Below are 18,952 nucleotides of genomic sequence, written 5' to 3'. Positions count from 1 at the left end.
ATCAAATGCGGTAGCGGAGTTGTTCGGCTGTGAGTAGGTGTGAATCTCCAACCATAATTGCTGAAAAATGTGTTAGAAAAGGTAAAAATGCCGGTCCATACATAATCAAAATCGGGAGAGGTGGTGTTCAGCTGCAAGAAGGTCTAAATGTCCATCAATAATTGCTAGAAAACATGAAAGAAAATTTTCGAAAATCAAACCACACATGATCATAAGTGGGAGAGGAGGTGTTCAGCTGCAAGAAGGTGTGAATGTCCACCCATAATACCTGAAAAATGGGTAAAAAAAAAAGGTGCGAATGCCCAACCATACATCATCAAAAGCAGGAGTGCATGTGTTCGGCTAAAAGAAGGTGTGAACGTCCAACCAAAGTTTGTAAAAAGCAGTTAAGAAAAGGTTCGAATATTCAACCATACATAATCAAAAGCGGGAGCAGAGCTGTTCGACTGCAAGTAGGTGTGAATGTCAGATCATAATTTGCAAAAAGCTGATGAGAAAGGGTGAGAATGCCCGACTATACACCATCAAATGCGGGAGCGGAGTTGTTCGGCTGTGAGTAGGTGTGAATCTCCGACCATAATTGCTGAAAAATGTGTTAGAAAAGGTAAGAATGCCGGTCCATACATCATCAAAAGCGAGAGAGGTTGTGTTCGGCTGCAAGTAGGTGTTGACTGTTCGACTAAAGTTTGTAAAAAGTGGGTAAGACAAGGTGCGAATGCCTGACAATGTATGATCAAAAGCGGGAGCGGAGGTGGTTCAGCTGCAAGATGGTCTACATGTCCATCAATAATTGCTAGAAAACATGAAAGAAACTTTTCGAAAATCAAACCGCACATGATCATAAGTGGGATAGGAGGTGTTCAGCTGCAAGGTGTGAATGTCCACCCATAATTCCTGAAAAATGGGCAAAAAAAAGGTGTGAATGCCCAACCATACATCATCAAAAGCAGGAGTGAAAGTGTTCGGCTACAAGAAGGTGTGAACGTCCAACCAAAATATGTAAAAAGCAGTTAAGAAAAGGTTCGAATATCCAACCAAACATAATCAAAAGCGGGAGCAGAGCTTTTCGACTGCAAGTAGGTGTGAATGTCAGATCATAATTTGCAAAAAGCTGATGAGAAAGGGTGAGAATGCCCGACTATACATCATCAAATGCGGGAGCGGAGTTGTTCGGCTGTGAGTAGGTGTGAATCTCCGACCATAATTGCTGAAAAATGTGTTAGAAAAGGTAAAAATGCCGGTCCATACATCATCAAAAGCGAGAGAGGTTGTGTTCGGCTGCAAGTAGGTGTGAATGTCCAGCCATAATTACTCACAAACGGGTAAGAAAAGGTAGTATTGCCAGACCATATATGATCAAAACAGGGAGCGGAGGTGGTTCAGCTGCAAGAAGGTTTGAACGTCCGACTAAAGTTCAAATATATTAAAGAAAGCGGGAGGAGAGGTCTTCGGATGAGAGTGGTTGAAAATTTCCGACCATAATGTATAAAATGCGGTGAAAAAAAGGTGTGATAGAACACTAAAAGGTGGAGCGGAAGTGTTCGGCTGCAAGAAGGTGTGAATGTCCGACTATATTTGGTGAAAAGCAGGTGAAGCAAGGTCTGAATGCCCAACCTTACATCATCAAAAGCGAGATCAGAGGTGTTTGGCTGCAAGAAGTGCATAGTTTGCCAAAATCGGGTAAGGTGCGAATGTCCGACTAAATATCAACAAAATTTGGGGCAGAGGTCTTCGGATGCAAGTGGGTGTGAATATCCAACCATACAAGTATGGTGGAGAGGAAGCTGTGAATAGCCGACCATAGTTTGGAAAAAGCGGGTAAGAAAAGGTTTGAATACCCAACTGTACACAATCAATAGCGGGAGCGGATGTGTTCGGCTACAAGAAGGTGTGAAAGTCCGACCATGGTTTGTAAAAAGCGGGTAAGAAAAGGTGCGAATGTCCGACAATGTATGATCAAAAGAGAGAGCGGAGGTTTTCGGATACAAGAAGGTTTGAATGTCCCACCATAGTTTGTAAAAAGCGGGTAAGAAAAGGTTCGAATGCCCGACTATACACCATCAAAAGTGGGAGCAGAGGTGTTCCGCTGTAAGACGGTGTGAATGTCCGACCATAGTTGGTTAAAATCGGGTAAGAAAAGGCTCAAAAGCCCGACTATACACCATCGAAAAGAAGGTTTGAATGTCCATCAATAATTGCTTTAAAACAAGAAAGAAAATTTTCGAATATCAAACCGTACATGATCATAAGCGGGAGAGGAGGTGTTCCGCTGTAAGACGGTGTGAATGTCCGACCATAGTTGGTAAAAAGCGGGTAAGAAAAGGTTAAAATACCCGACTGTACACAATCAATAGCGGGAGCGGAGTTGTTCGGCTACTAAAAGGTGTGAAAGTCCGACCCTGGTTTGTAAAAAGCGTGTAAGAAAAGGTTCGAATGCCCGAACATACACCATCAAAAGAGGGAGCGGAGGTGTTCCGCTGTAAGACGGTGTGAATGTCCGATCATAGTTGGTAAAAAGCGGGTAAGAAAAGATTAAAATACCCGACTGTACACAATCAAAAGAGGGAGCGGAGTTGTTCAGCTAAGAGAAGGTGTGAAAGTCCGACCATGGTTTGTAAAAAGCGGGTAAGTTAAGGTTCGTATGCCCGAATATACACTATCAAAACCGGAAGCGTAGGTGTTCGGCTGCAAGAAGGTGTGAACGTCCGACCAAAGTTTTTAAAAAAGCAGTTAAGAAAAGGTTCGAATATCTAACCAAACATAATCAAAAGCGGGAGCAGAGCTGTTCGACTGCAAGTAGGTGTGAATGTCAGAGAATAATTTGCAAAAAGCTGATGAGAAAGGGTGAGAAATCCCGACTATACACCATCAAATGCGGTAGCGGAGTTGTTCGGCTGTGAGTAGGTGTGAATCTCCGACCATAATTGCTGAAAAATGTGTTAGAAAAGGTTAAAATGCCGGTCCATACATCATCAAAAGCGAGAGAGGTTGTGTTCGGCTGCAAGTAGGTGTGAATGTCCAGCCATAATTACTCACAAACGGGTAAGAAAAGGTAGTATTGCCAGACCATATATGATCAAAACAGGGAGCGGAGGTGGTTCAGCTGCAAGAAGGTTTGAACGTCCGACTAAAGTTCAAATATATTAAAGAAAGCGGGAGGAGAGGTCTTCGGATGAGAGTGGTTGAAAATTTCCGACCATAATGTATAAAATGCGGTGAAAAAAAGGTGTGATAGAACACTAAAAGGTGGAGCGGAAGTGTTCGGCTGCAAGAAGGTGTGAATGTCCGACTATATTTGGTGAAAAGCAGGTGAAGCAAGGTCTGAATGCCCAACCTTACATCATCAAAAGCGAGATCAGAGGTGTTTGGCTGCAAGAAGTGCATAGTTTGCCAAAATCGGGTAAGGTGCGAATGTCCGACTAAATATCAACAAAATTTGGGGCAGAGGTCTTCGGATGCAAGTGGGTGTGAATATCCAACCATACAAGTATGGTGGAGAGGAAGCTGTGAATAGCCGACCATAGTTTGGAAAAAGCGGGTAAGAAAAGGTTTGAATACCCAACTGTACACAATCAATAGCGGGAGCGGATGTGTTCGGCTACAAGAAGGTGTGAAAGTCCGACCATGGTTTGTAAAAAGCGGGTAAGAAAAGGTGCGAATGTCCGACAATGTATGATCAAAAGAGAGAGCGGAGGTTTTCGGATACAAGAAGGTTTGAATGTCCCACCATAGTTTGTAAAAAGCGGGTAAGAAAAGGTTCGAATGCCCGACTATACACCATCAAAAGCGGGAGCAGAGGTGTTCCGCTGTAAGACGGTGTGAATGTCCGACCATAGTTGGTTAAAATCGGGTAAGAAAAGGCTCAAAAGCCCGACTATACACCATCGAAAAGAAGGTTTGAATGTCCATCAATAATTGCTTTAAAACAAGAAAGAAAATTTTCGAATATCAAACCGTACATGATCATAAGCGGGAGAGGAGGTGTTCCGCTGTAAGACGGTGTGAATGTCCGACCATAGTTGGTAAAAATCGGGTAAGAAAAGGTTAAAATACCCGACTGTACACAATCAATAGCGGGAGCGGAGTTGTTCGGCTACTAAAAGGTGTGAAAGTCCGACCCTGGTTTGTAAAAAGCGTGTAAGAAAAGGTTCGAATGCCCGAACATACACCATCAAAAGAGGGAGCGGAGGTGTTCCGCTGTAAGACGGTGTGAATGTCCGATCATAGTTGGTAAAAAGCGGGTAAGAAAAGATTAAAATACCCGACTGTACACAATCAAAAGAGGGAGCGGAGTTGTTCAGCTAAGAGAAGGTGTGAAAGTCCGACCATGGTTTGTAAAAAGCGGGTAAGTTAAGGTTCGTATGCCCGAATATACACTATCAAAACCGGAAGCGTAGGTGTTCGGCTGCAAGAAGGTGTGAACGTCCGACCAAAGTTTTTAAAAAAGCAGTTAAGAAAAGGTTCGAATATCTAACCAAACATAATCAAAAGCGGGAGCAGAGCTGTTCGACTGCAAGTAGGTGTGAATGTCAGAGAATAATTTGCAAAAAGCTGATGAGAAAGGGTGAGAAATCCCGACTATACACCATCAAATGCGGTAGCGGAGTTGTTCGGCTGTGAGTAGGTGTGATTCTCCAACCATAATTGCTGAAAAATGTGTTAGAAAAGGTAAGAATGCCGGTCCATACATCATCAAAAGCGGGAGAGGTGGTGTTCGGCTGCAAGTAGGTGTGAATTTCCATTAATAATTCATTTAAAACATGAAAGAAAATTTTCGAATATCAAACCTTACATGATCATTAGCGGGAGAGGAGGTGTTCAGCTGCAAGAAGATGTGAATATCCACCCATAATTACTGAAAAATGGGTAGGAAAAGATGCGAATGTCCAACCATAAATCATCAAAAGCAGGAGTGGAGTTGTTCAGCTACAAGAAGGTATGAAAGTCCAACCATGGTTTGTAAAAAGCGGGTAAGAGAAGGTTCGAATACCCGAATATATACCATCAAAAGCGGGAGCAGAGCTGTTCGACTGCAAGTAGGTGTGAATGTCAGATCATAATTGCTGAAAAATGTGATAGAAAAGACGAGAATGCCGGACAATACATCATCAAAAGCGGGAGAGGTGGTTTTTCGGCTGCAAGTAGGTGTGAATGTCCAGCCATAATTACTCACAAACAGGGGAAGAAAAGGTAGTATTTCCAGACCACACATGATCAAAACAGGGAATGGAGGTGGTTCGGCTGCAAGGTCTGAATGTCCAACCATAATTTGTAAAAATCGGGGAAGAAAAGGCTCGAAAGCCCGACTATACACCATCAAAAGCGGGAGCAGAGGTGTTCAGGTGCAAGAAGGTCTGAATGTCCGACCAATAATTACTGAAAAATGGGTAAGAAAAGGTGCGAATGCCAAATCATACATCATCAAAAGCAGGAGCGGATGTGTTCGGCTACAAGAAGGTTTGAATGTCCAACCATAGTAAGTAATAGGTGGGTAAGAAAAGGCTTGAATGCCCGACTATACACCATCAAAAGCGGAAGCGGAGGTGTTCGGCTGCAAGACGGTGTGAACGTCCGACCAAAGTTTGTAAAAAGCATTAAGAAAATGTTCGAATATCCAACCAAACATAATCAAAAGCGGGAGCAGAGCTGTTCGACTGGAAGTAGGTGTGAATGTCAGATCATAATTTGTAAAAAGCGGGTAAGAAAAGGTAAGAATGCCCAACCATAAATTATCAAAAGCGGCAGCAGAGTTTCGGCTGGTATTTATCAATGTCTAGATAGATTTCAACAAAAAACAACGTTGTACTTTGCAGTAAAAGAAAGTGCAAATCAAAAGTTTTAGGAATCCGAGAATAAGCTTATTTTCATGAGTTCTGCACGATTTCGGATTTTATGTATAAAATTAATTCCTTCACGCAAACTAAGTTAACACTGCTTTGTCCTTCATATGTACCCATTTCTACATATATTTCAAGCATAAACTTCCTCATACTACCCTGAATGAGAAAGAGCCACACTTGTGATTAAGCCATACGCCCCTTTTGAGGAGTTCTGCATGGTTTGGGATTTTATCTATAAAATTAATTCCTTCACTCAAACTATGTTAAAACGGCTTTTACCTTCATATTTATCAATGTCTCGATAGATTTAAACAAAAAAACAACGTTGTACTTTGCAATAAAAGAAAGAGCAAATCAAAAGTTTTAGGAATCCGAGAATAAGCTTATTTTCATGAGTTCTGCACGATTTCGGATTTTATGTATAAAATGAATTCATTCACTCAAACCAAGTTAAAACTGCTTTTTCCTTCATATTTATCAATGTCTAGATCGACTTCAACAAAGAACAACATTGTATTTTGCAGTAGAAGAAAGAGCAAAACTGAAGGATCAGGAATCCGAGAATAAGCTTCTTTTCATACGTTCTGCATGATTTGGGATTTTATGTATAAAATGAATTCCTTCACTCAAACTAAGTTAACACTGCTTTGTCCTTCATATGTACCCATTTCTACATATATTTCAAGCATAAACTTCCTCATACTACCCTGAATGAGAAAGAACCACACTTGTGATTAAGCCATACGCCCCTTTTGAGGAGTTCTGCATGATTTGGGATTTTATCTATAAAATCAATTCCTTCACTCAAACTATGTTAAAACGGCTTTTACCTTCATATTTATCAATGTCTCGATAGATTTAAACAAAAAAACAACGTTGTACTTTGCAGTAAAAGAAAGAGCCAATCAAAAGTTTTAGGAATCCGAGAATAAGCTTATTTTCATGAGTTCTGCACGATTTCGGATTTTATGTATAAAATGAATTCATTCACTCAAACCAAGTTAAAACTGCTTTTTCCTTCATATTTATCAATGTCTAGATCGACTTCAACAAAGAACAACATTGTATTTTGCAGTAGAAGAAAGAGCAAAACTGAAGGATCAGGAATCCGAGAATAAGCTTATTTTCTTATGGGCAAGTGGGAACTGCTTTGTCCTTCATATTTATCAATGTGTAGATGGATTTCAACTTCTTCTACTGCAAAGTCCAATGTTTTTCTTTGTTGAAGTCGATCTAGACATTGATGAATATGGACGGACAAAGCAGTTTTAACTTGGTTTGAGCAAAGCAATTCATTTTATAGCAAAATCCGAAATCGTGCAGAACTCATGAAAGCAGGCTTATACTCGGATTCCTGAAACTTTAGATTTGCTCTTTCTTTTACTGCAAAGTACAACGTTGTTTTTTTGTTTAAATATTTCTAGAAATGGTAAATATGAAGGACAAATCAGTTTTAACATAGTTTGAGTGAAGTAATGCATTTTATAAGCAAAATCCCAAATCATGCAGAACTCACGAAATGCTTTTTCTCGCTTTTCACTGCTTTTTACAAACTTTGGTCGGACGTTCACACCTTCTTGCATCCGAACACCTCCGCTTCCGCTTTTGATGATGTATATTCGGGCATTCGAACCTTTTTTTACCCGCTTTTTACAAACCATTGTCGGACTTTCACACCTTCTTGCAGCCGAACACCACCTATCCCGCTTTTGATGATGTATGGTCCAGTATTCTTACCTTTTCTAACACATTTTTCAGCAATTATGGTCCGACATTCACACCTACTCACAGCTGGACACCTCCGCTCCCGCTTTTGATCATACAATGTCGGGACATCGCTCCTTGTCTTACCAGCTTTTTACAAACTTTAGTCGAACATTCACACCTTCTTGCAGCTGAACACCTCCGCTCCCGCTTTTGATGATGTATAGTCGGGCTTTCGAGCCTTTTCTTACCCGGTTTTTACAAATTATGGTTGGACATTCAGACCTTGCAGCCGAACACCTCCGCTCTCTCTTTGATCATACATTGTTGGGCATTCGCACCTTGTCTCACCCGCTTTTTACAAACTATAGTCAAACATTCACACCTTGCAGCTGAACCTCCGCTCCCTGTTTTGATTATGTATGGTCTGGCAATACTACCTTTTCTTCCCCCGTTTGTGAGTAATTATGGCTGGACATTCACACCTACTTGCAGTCGAACAGCTCTGCTCCCGCTTTTGATTATGTTTGGTTGGATATTCGAACCTTTTCTTAACTTCTTTTTACATATTTTGGTTGGACGTTCACACCTTCTTGTAGCCGAACACTTCCACTCCTGCTTTTGATGATGTATGGTTGGGCATTCACACCTTTTTTTTGCCCATTTTTCAGGAATTATGGGTGGACATTCACACCTTGCAGCTGAACACCTCCTATCCCACTTATGATCATGTGCGGTTTGATTTTCGAAAAGTTTCTTTCATGTGTTCTAGCAATTATTGATGGACATGTAGACCTTCTTGCAGCTGAACACCTCCGCTCCCGCTTTTGATCATACATTGTCAGGCATTCGCACCTTGTCTTACCCACTTTTTACAAACTTTTGTCGAACAGTCACACCTTTTTGCAGCCGAACACCACCTCTACCGCTTTTGATGATGTATGGTCCAGCATTCTTACCTTTTCTAACACATTCTTCAGCAATTATGGTCGGACATTCACACCTACTCAGAGCCGAACACCTCCGCTCCAGCATTTGATGGTCTATAGTCGGGCATTCTACAGCGGAAAAGACTCATTCTTATGTTTGGTTAGATATTCGAACCTTTTCTTAACTGCTTTTTACAAACTTTGGTCGGACGTTCACAATATCTTGCAGCCGAACACCTCCGCTTCCGCTTTTGATGGTGTATATTCGGGCATACGAACCTTTTCTTACCCGCTTTTTACAAACCAAGGTCGGACTTTCACACCTTCTCTTAGCTGAACAACTCCGCTCCCTCTTTTGATTGTGTACAGTCGGGTAATTTAACCTTTTCTTACCCGCTTTTTACCATCTATGGTCGGACATTCACACCGTCTTACAGCGGAACACCTCCGCTCCCTCTTTTGATGATGTATGGTTAGGCATTCGCACCTTTTCTTACCCATTTTTCAGTAATTATGGGTAGACATTCACACCTTCTTGCAGCTGAACACCTCCTCTCCTGCTTATGATCATGTGCAGTTTGATATTCGAAAATTTTCTTTCATGTTTTCTAGCAATTATTGATGGACATTCAGACCGTCTTGAAGCTGAACACCTCCGCTCCCTCTTTTGATGGTGTATAGTCGGGCTTTCGAGCCTTTTCTTCCCCAGTTTTTACAAACCATGGTCGGACTTTCACACCTTCTTGTAGCCGAACACATCCACTCCTGCTTTTGATGATGGGTATTCAAACCTACTTGTTGCCCGCTTTTCATTAATTATGGGTGGAAATACACACCTTGTCGCAGCCAAACACCTCCGCTCCCTGTTTTGATCATGTATGATTGGACATTCGCACCTTTTCTCACCCGCTTTTTACTATGGTCGGCCATTCACAGCTTCCTCTCCACCATACTTGTATGGTGGGATATTAACACCCACTTGCATCCGAAGACCTCCGCCCCCACTTTTGTTGATATTTAGTCGGTCATTCGCAGCTTACCCGCTTTTGGCAAACTATGGCCTTCTTGCAGCCAAACACCTCTGATCTCGTTTTTGATGATGTAAGGTTGGGCATTCAGACCTTGCTTCACCTGCTTTTCACCAAATATAGTCAAACAGTCACACCTTCTTGCAGCCGAACACTTCTGCTCCACCTTTTAGTGTTCTATGGGGTATTCACACCTTTTTTTTCACCGCATTTTATTGATTATGGTTGGAAATTCTCACCCACTCTTATCCGAAGACCTCTCCTCCTGCTTTTGTTAATATATAGTCGGGCATTCAAACCTTTTCTTACCCGCTTTTTACAAATTATGGTCGAACATTCACACCTACTTGCAGCCGAACACCTCCGCTCCCGCTTTTGATGGTGTATAGTCGGGCTTTCGAGCCTTTTCTTCCCCGGTTTTTACAAATTATGGTTGTACATTCAGACCTTGCAGCCGAAAACCTCCGCTCCCTCATTTGATCATACATTGTCAGGCATTCGCACCTTGTCTTACCCGCTTTTTATAAACTTTAGTCAGACATTCACACCTTGCAGCTGAACCACCTCCGCTCCCTGTTTTGATAATGTATGGTCTGGCAATACTACCTTTTCTTACCGGTTTGTGAGTAATTATGGCTGGACATTCACACCTACTTGCAGCCGAACACCACTTTTCCCGCTTTTGATGATGTATGGTCCGGCATTCTAGTCTTTTCTAACACATTTTTCAGCAGTTATGGTTTGACATTCAAACCTACTCACAGCCGAACACTTCCGCTCCCGCATTTGATGGTGTATAGTCGGGCATTCTCACCCTTTCTCATCAGCTTTTTGCAAATTATGATATGACATTCACACCTACTTGCAGTCGAACAGCTCTGCTCCCGCTTTTGATTATGTTTGGTTGGATATTCGAAACTTTTCTTCACTGCTTTTTACAAACTTTGGTCGGACGTTCACACCTTCTTGCAGCCGAACACCTCCGCTTCCGCTTTTGATGGTATATATTCGGGCATTCGAACCTTTTCTTACCCGCTTTTTACAAACCATGGTCGGACTTTCACACCTTCTTGTAGCCGAACAACTCCGCTCCCGCTATTGATTGTGTACAGTCGGGTATTTTAACCTTTTCTTACCCGCTTTTTACCAACTATTGTTGGACATTCACACCGTCTTACAGCGGAACACCTCCGCTCCCTCTTTTGATGGTGTATGTTCGGGCATTCGAACCTTTTCTTACCCGCATTTTACGAACTATGGTCGGACATTCAAACCTTCTTTTAGCCGAACACATCCACTCCTGCTTTTGATGATGTATGGTTGAGCATTCGCACCTTTTCTTACCCATTTTTTACAAACTATGGTCGGACATTCACACCTTCTTGCAGCTGAACACCTCCTCTCCCGCTTATGATGATGTGTGGTTTGATATTCGAAAATTTTCTTTCATGTTTTCTAGCAATTATTGATGGACATTCAGACCTTCTTGCAGCTGAACACCTCCGCTCCCGCTTTTGATGATGTATAGTCGGGCTTTCGAGCCTTTTCTTCCCCGGTTTTTACAAAATTATTGTTGGACATTCAGACCTTCTTGCAGCCGAAAACCTCCGCTCCCTCTTTTGATCATACATTGTCGGGCATTCGCACCTTCTCTTACCTGCTTTTTACAAACCAGGGTCGGACTTTCACACCTTTTAGTAGCCGAACAACTCCGCTCCCGCTATTGATTGTGTACAGTCGGGTATTTTCACCTTTTCTTACCCGCTTTTTACCAATTATGGTCAGACATTCACACCTTCTTACAGTGGAACACCTCCGCTCCCTCTTTTGATGGTGTATGTTCGGGCATTCGAACCTTTTCTTACCCGCTTTTTACAAACTGTGGTCGGACATTAAAACCTTCTTGTAGCCGAACACATCCACTCCTGCTTTTGATGATGTATGGTTGGGCATTCGTACCTTTTCTTACCCATTTTGCAGTAATTATGGGTGGACATTCACACCTTTTTGCATTTTAACACCTCCTCTCCCGCTTATGATCATGTGCGGTTTGATATTCGAAAATTCTCTTCCATGTTTTCTAGCAATTATTGATGGACATTCAGACCTTCTTGCAGCTGAACACCTCCGCTCCAGCTGTTGATGGTGTATAGTCGGGCTTTTGAGCCTTTTCTTCTCCGATTTTTACAAATTATGGATGGACATTCAGACCTTCTTTCAGCCGAAAACCTCCGCTCCCTCTTTTGATCATACATTGTCGGGCATTCGCACCTTTTCTTACCCGCTTTTTACAATTCATGGTCGGACTTTCACACCTTTTAGTAGCGGAACAACTCTGCTCCCGCTATTGATTGTGTACAATAGGGTATTTTAACCTTTTCTTACCTGCTTTTTGCCAATTATGGTTGGACATTCACACCTTCTTACAGCGGAACACCTCCGCTCCCTCCTTTGATGGTGTATGTTCGGGCATTCGAACCTTTTCTTACCCGCTTTTTACAAACTATGGTCAGACATTTAAACCTTCTTGTAGCCGAACACATCCACTCCTGCTTTTGATGATGGGTATTCAAACCTACTTGTTGCCCGCTTTTCATTGATTATGGGTGGACATACACACCTTGTCGCAGCCAAACACCTCCGCTCCCTGTTAGGATCATGTATGGTTGGGCATTCGTACCTTTTCTTACCCATTTTGCAGTAATTATGGGTGGACATTCACACCTTCTTGCATTTGAACACCTCCTCTCCCGCTTATGATCATGTGCGGTTTGATATTCTAAAATTCTCTTCCATGTTTTCTAGCAATTATTGATGGACATTCAGACCTTCTTGCAGCTGAACACCTCCGCTCCAGCTGTTGATGGTATATAGTCGGGCATTCGAGCCTTTTCTTCCCAGATTTTTACAAAATATGGATGGACATTCAGACCTTGTTTCAGCCGAAAACCTCCGCTCCCTCTTTTGATCATACATTGTCGGGCATTCGCACCTTTTCTTCCCCAGTTTTTACAAACCATGGTCGGACTTTCACACCTTCTTGTAGCCGAACAACTCCGCTCCCGCTATTGATTTTGTACAGTCGGGTATTTTAACCTTTTCTTACCTGCTTTTTGCCAACTATGGTCGGACATTCACACCTTCTTACAGCGGAACACCTCCGCTCCCTCCTTTGATGGTGTATGTTCGGGCATTCGAACCTTTTCTTACCCGCTTTTTACAAACTATGGTCAGACATTCACACCTTCTTGCAGCCGAACACTTCCGCTCTACCTTTTAGTGTTCTATGGGGTATTCACACCTTTTTTTTCACCGCATTTTATAGATTATGGTTGTAAATTCTCACCCACTCTTATCCGAAGACCTCTCCTCCTGCTTTGGTTAATATATAGTCGGACATTCGAACCTTTTCTTACCCGCTTTTTACAAATTATGGTCGAACATTCACACCTACTTGCAGCCGAACACCTCCGCTCCCGCTTTTGATGGTGTATAGTCGGGCTTTCGAGCCTTTTCTTCCCCTGTTTTTACAAATTATGGTTGGACATTCAGACCTTGCAGCCGAAAACCTCCGCTCTCTCTTTTGATCATACATTGTCAGGCATTCGCACCTACTTGCAGCCGAATACTTCCGCTCCACCTTTTAGTGATGTATGGTTGGCATTTGCACCTTTTCTTATCCTTTCTTACCCTACTGATTGCTTAAGATTAAGTTGTTTTTTCTCAAACTACAACATTTTTTTAATTGTTGAAACTTGATTTGAAGTGGATAAATAAGGAGGACAAACAGTTTTAAGTCAGGCTGATAGAAGGAATTAATTTTATAGCAAAATCTGTATTTCGTCATATGTCGAGAGATGCTTATTGCTGAAGAAGTTCTTTCTCATTCTACAAAGTACAACGTTGTTTATCGTTGAAACTTGATTAGACATGAATAAATATGAAGGACAAAGCAGTCTTAACTTGGTTAGAGTTAAGGAATTCGTTTTATAGGAGAATCCGAATTCGTGCATAACTCGTAAAATAGAGCTTATTTTCGGATTCCTGAAGAATGAGTCTGGTTCTTTCTCATCATACAAAGTTTGTTGTTTATTGTTGAAACTTCATCAGAAGTGAAGAAATAAATGAATGCCTATCAACAAATGTGGGATCTAAACTCTAGTGCTTCCTCTAAAATAATTTCCTTTCTCAATTCAGAAATGTGTGTGTGTAAGTCACAACACCCGTGACACCAAAACGGCTTTCTTTTCTCTCTTTTCTCTACACTCTGCACTGTGAGCACACACACCAAATCAGAAAGGCTTTTTTTCTCTCTTTTCTACATTATGGACTGTGGGGACACAAAACCCCTCTCTCTTTTTTTTTTTGATTGTGTGCCAGGGCGTTGTCTCACGTATTAGATTATGCTTACGATACGAATGGGTTTATCAGTCACATCAGAATCCATACATACTGATCCTCCCGTAATAAAATGGTCGGATCTTATCAAACACACTTTGTTTCTTGTGACAATCAAGTCAGCGAAACAGCGTATACACGTCAAGACACTGAATCAAGTTTGCCACAAGAACTCATAAGTTTGGCAGTATTGCTCTGCCGTCAGCAATCATACACCCATTTTATTTTCGTGAGACATGTGCAGGCACCTGTTCATCTACTGTTCTATCACTATGAATTAGTTTATCTATTATCAATAAGGATACTTCTACAACTACTATCAAAGTATGTCCAGACTTCTTATGTTGTCAGTTGCTATATATGAATAAGTGGGTAGCTACTGACAAGCATTAAGCATGTCACACAGCCCAAACATATAACATTTCAGGACACACCACACAGTTAACAACCACAGTGAAGTGTCAAAGCCCAAACATGTAACATTCAACAGGACACTTACACAACACATTCAAATCAAACAGTCAGACAACATACAAGAACATATACCCCAGCCGGCATTGCTCCCTGCCTATTTTCCTACAGCTCACTATGTGTGCGCACACCTTTATTCACAAACTCTTCAACTTATACTCTTTTACCAAAGCTGCTACAGCTCGATTGGCCGAATACCCTTAGATGCTATTTCGGTGAATTTGACATCTTCCTTACATGTAACAGATTAGCGGTTTAGCAGTTTTAATTGAGTTTGAGTGAAGGAATTAATTTTATAGCAAAATCCGAAATCGTGAAGAACTCATGAAAGTAAGCTTATTCTCGGATTCCTGAAACTTTAGATTTGCTCTTTCTTTTACTGCAAAGTACAACGTTGTTTTTTTTTTGTTTAAATCTTTCTAGACATGGTAAATATGAAGGACAAAGCAGTTTTAACATAGTTTGAGTGAAGGAATTCATTTTATAGATAAAATCCCAAGAGTCTGCTGAGAAAAGAGAGTGAATGCGAAGTAGACTTTAACACGGCTCTGGGAGCGAGCCGAGTGTGGGCTAACCGGGAGAATTGCTTGAAAGAAACGCGACACCGAATGAGCGGTCAGAACAAAGCCTCAATACGGTGTTCCCGTGGTGTTTTTGTTGCTGCCTTGTTGATTGCACAGGGGCAAGCGTTTCAACCAAGCAACGCTCACCATGGGGAAGGTGGCTATACCAACTAGCCTGATGCCCTGCTCCCGCAGTGACGGATAATCGTACTCTGGTTTCTCTTCATAACATACAAGTCTTTCGCCTTTTACTAAAGACTTTCGTGGAGAGCAGCACTAATGAGTTGTTTCTATTTTTGGCAGGCTTTACCTTTGCGGGTGAAGCCCTTTCTGTCTGTGCAAAACAAATCTTGTTACTGTGCAGAGTGACTTCTCTGAGTAGAGTCGCCTTACTTGTTGCGATTGTGCCGATGTTCGAAGCTGGAGTGCAAAGTTGTTGCTTGAATGGTGCTTGCTGGAGCATGCGGGATGCAAAGTTATACCATTTAAAAGGGCTGAAGAGTGCTCAGTGCAGCGGGTGGGCGTAGGTGCAACGTGAAACTCTGGCCACCTATGGCCATAAAAAGAACACTGCTACAAGTGCGCATTGTGCCAGCAAGGGCCCTCGGACCTGAAACAGTGGACAGTTATCGCTTCTCGGCCTTTTGGCTAAGATCAAGTGTAGTATCTGTTCTTATCAGTTTAATATGTCCTCTATACGAGGACTACATATTAAATGGATTTTTAAGAATAGGAGTTGAAAAAGAAGCTTGCTCCGTTCACTCCAAGCATCGACCCAGTACTGCAGTGCCGCTGGGAACGGTGCGCTCTTCTCTGCTCTTGTGAAAAAGCAAACAGCGGTGCAGGATGGAAGTTTCAGGGAGCCCAAGATGAAACTTTCTTTTAATCTGCTGAGAAAAGAGAGTGAATGCGAAGTAGACTTTAACACAGCTCTGGGAGCGAGCCGAGTGTGGGCTAACCGGGAGAATTGCTTGAAAGAAACGCGACACCGAATGAGTGGTCAGAACAAAGCCTCAATACGGTGTTCCCGTGGTGTTTGTGGCTGCCTTGTCTTTTGCACAGAGTAAAAGACAAGGCAGCCATCGAATAGGGCCCGATTGTTCCTACTTGGTCAGCCGAGGAGCAAGGGAGGGGAGCAAGCGTCTCAACCAAGCAAATCTCACCAAGTAGGAACAATCGGGCCCTATTCGATGGCTGCAACACCTGAAAGAGATATTGATGCGAGACCCGATCAAAAGCTTTTTCAAAGTCTAAATTTAAGATGACAAGCCGGGTGTTTCTGTCTCTAGCGTAATCAATGATGTCTCGAATCAGTACGAGGCTGTCGGTGAGTTGTCTCTCTGAGATGGCACAAGCCTGGTCTGGGTGAATTACCTCCTCTAAAACAGAGGACATCCGTGTCGTTAAAACCTTGCTAAAAAGTTTACAGTCAAAGTTTAAAAGTGTGATGGGCCTCCAATTCTTTAGGTCAGTCTTATCATTTTTATCAGAAGTGAAGAAATAAATGAATGCCTATCAACAAATGTGGGATCTAAACTCTAGTGCTTCCTCTAAAATAATTTCCTTTCTCAATTTAGAAATGTGTGTGTGTAAGTCACAACACCCGTGACACCAAAACGGCTTTTTTTTCTCTACACTCTGCACTATGAGCACACACACCAAATCAGAAAGGCTTTTTTCTCTCTTTTCTACATTATGGACTCTGGGGACACAAAACCGCTCTCTCTTTTTTTTTTTATCGTGTGCCAGGGCGTTGTCTCACGTATTAGATTGTGCTTAAGATACGAATGGGTTTATCAGTCACATCAGAATCCATACCTACTGATCCTCCCGTAATAAAATGGTCGGATCTTATCAAACACACTTTGTTTCTTGTGACAATCAAGTCAGCGAAACAGCGTATACACGTCAAGACACTGAATCAAGTTTGCCACAAGAACTCATAAGTTTGGCAGTATTGCTCTGCCGTCAGCAATCATACACCCATTTTATTTTCGTGAGACATGTGCAGGCACCTGTTCATCTACTGTTCTATCACTATGAATTAGTTTATCTATTATCAATAAGGATACTTCTACAACTACTCTATCAAAGTATGTCCGGACTTCTTACGTTGTCAGTTGCTATATATGAATAAGTGGGTAGCTACTGACAAGCATTAAGCATGTCACACAGCCCAAACATATAACATTTCAGGACACACCACACAGTTAACAACCACAGTGAAGCGTGTCAAAGCCCAAACATGTAACATTCAACAGGACACTTACACAACACATTCAAATCAAACAGTCAGACAACATACAAGAACATATACCCCAGCCGGCATTGCTCCCTGCCTTTTTTCCTACAGCTCACTATGTGTGCGCACACCTTTATTCACAAACTCTTCAACTTATACTCTTTTACCGAAGCTGCTACAGCTCGATTGGCCGAATACCGAATAATCCTAATTCGGTGAATTTTACATCTGCCTTACATGTAACAGATTAGCGGTTTAGCAGTTTTAATTTAGTTTGAGTGAAGGAATTCATTTTATAGCAAAATCCGAAATCGTGAAGAACTCATGAAAGTAAGCTTATTCTCGGATTCCTGAAACTTTAGATTTGCTATTTCTTTTACTGCAAAGTACAACGTTGGTTTTTTTGTTTAAATCTTTCAAGACATGGTAAATATGAAGGACAAAGCAGTTTTAACATAGTTTGAGTGAAGGAATTCATTTTATTGATAAACTCCCAAGAGTCTGCTGAGAAAAGAGAGTGAATGCGAAGTAGACTTTAACACGGCTCTGGGAGCGAGCCGAGTGCGGGCTAACCGGGAGAATTGCTTGAAAGAAACGCGACACCGAATGAGCGGTCAGAACAAAGCCTCAATACGATTTTCCCGTGGTGTTTTTGTTGCTGCCTTGTCTTTTGCACAGAGTAGAAGACAAGGCAGCCATCGAATAGGGCCCGATTGTTCCTACTTGGTCAGCCGAGGAGCAAGGGGGGGGGGGGGGGGGGGAGCAAGCGTCTCAACCAAGCAAAGCTCACCATGGGGAAGGTGGCTATGCCTGATGCCCTGCTCCCGCAGTGACGGATAATCGTACTCTGGTTTCTCTTCATAACGTACAAGTCTTTCGCCTTTTACTTAAGACTTCATTACGGTGAAAAAAAATATGTGAATGCCTCATAGAACACTAAAAGCGGAAATGTTGTAGTTTGAGAAAAAACAAATTAATCTTAAGCAATCAGTAGGGTAAGAAAGGGTAAGAAAAGGTGCAAATGCCAACCATACATCACTAAAAGGTGGAGCGGAAGTATTCGGCTGCAAGTAGGTGCGAATGCCTGACAATGTATGATCAAAAGAGGGAGCGGAGGTTTTCGGCTGCAAGGTCTGAATGTCCAACCATAATTTGTAAAAACAGGGGAAGAAAAGGCTCGAAAGCCCGACTATACACCATCAAAAGCGGGAGCGGAGGTGTTCGGCTGCAAGTAGGTGTGAATGTTCGACCATAATTTGTAAAAAGCGGGTAAGAAAAGGTTCGAATGCCCGACTATATATTAACCAAAGCAGGAGGAGAGGTCTTCGGATAAGAGTGGGTGAGAATTTACAACCATAATCTATAAAATGCGGTGAAAAAAAGGGTGTGAATACCCCATAGAACACTAAAAGGTAGAGCGGAAGTGTTCGGCTGCAAGAAGGTGTGAATGTCTGACCATAGTTTGTAAAAAGCGGGTAAGAAAAGGTTCGAATGCCCGAACATACACCATCAAAGGAGGGAGCGGAGGTGTTCCGCTGTAAGAAGGTGTGAATGTCCGACCATAGTTGGCAAAAAGCAGGTAAGAAAAGGTTAAAATACCCGATTGTACACAATCAATAGCGGGAGCAGAGTTGTTCCGCTACTAAAAGGTGTGAAAGTCCGACCATCGTTTGTAAAAAGCGGGTAAGAAAAGGTGCGAATGCCCGACAATGTATGATCAAAAGAGGGAGCGGAGGTTTTCGGCTGAAACAAGGTCTAAATGTCCATCCATATTTTG

At 42.1% G+C, this 18,952-nt stretch overlaps 2 non-coding genes across 2 annotated transcripts; both read left to right on the top strand.

The window, feature by feature from the left end:
- Positions 1-15,140: 15,140 nt before the first annotated feature.
- On the top strand, positions 15,141-15,254 carry LOC140310711 (U5 spliceosomal RNA). Its single transcript, XR_011916756.1, has one exon. It is a non-coding gene; the product is annotated as a U5 spliceosomal RNA (small nuclear RNA).
- Positions 15,255-15,561: 307 nt separating this feature from the next.
- LOC140310798 (U2 spliceosomal RNA) lies at positions 15,562-15,745 on the top strand. Its single transcript, XR_011916835.1, has one exon. It is a non-coding gene; the product is annotated as a U2 spliceosomal RNA (small nuclear RNA).
- Positions 15,746-18,952: the final 3,207 nt, after the last annotated feature.

Source organism: Leuresthes tenuis, unplaced genomic scaffold, assembly GCF_036924035.1.
Source record: "Leuresthes tenuis unplaced genomic scaffold, fLeuTen1.0.hap1 SCAF_6, whole genome shotgun sequence".
NCBI classification, from domain to species: Eukaryota; Metazoa; Chordata; class Actinopteri; order Atheriniformes; family Atherinopsidae; genus Leuresthes; species Leuresthes tenuis.
This window is presented reverse-complemented; position numbering and strand designations above follow the sequence as displayed.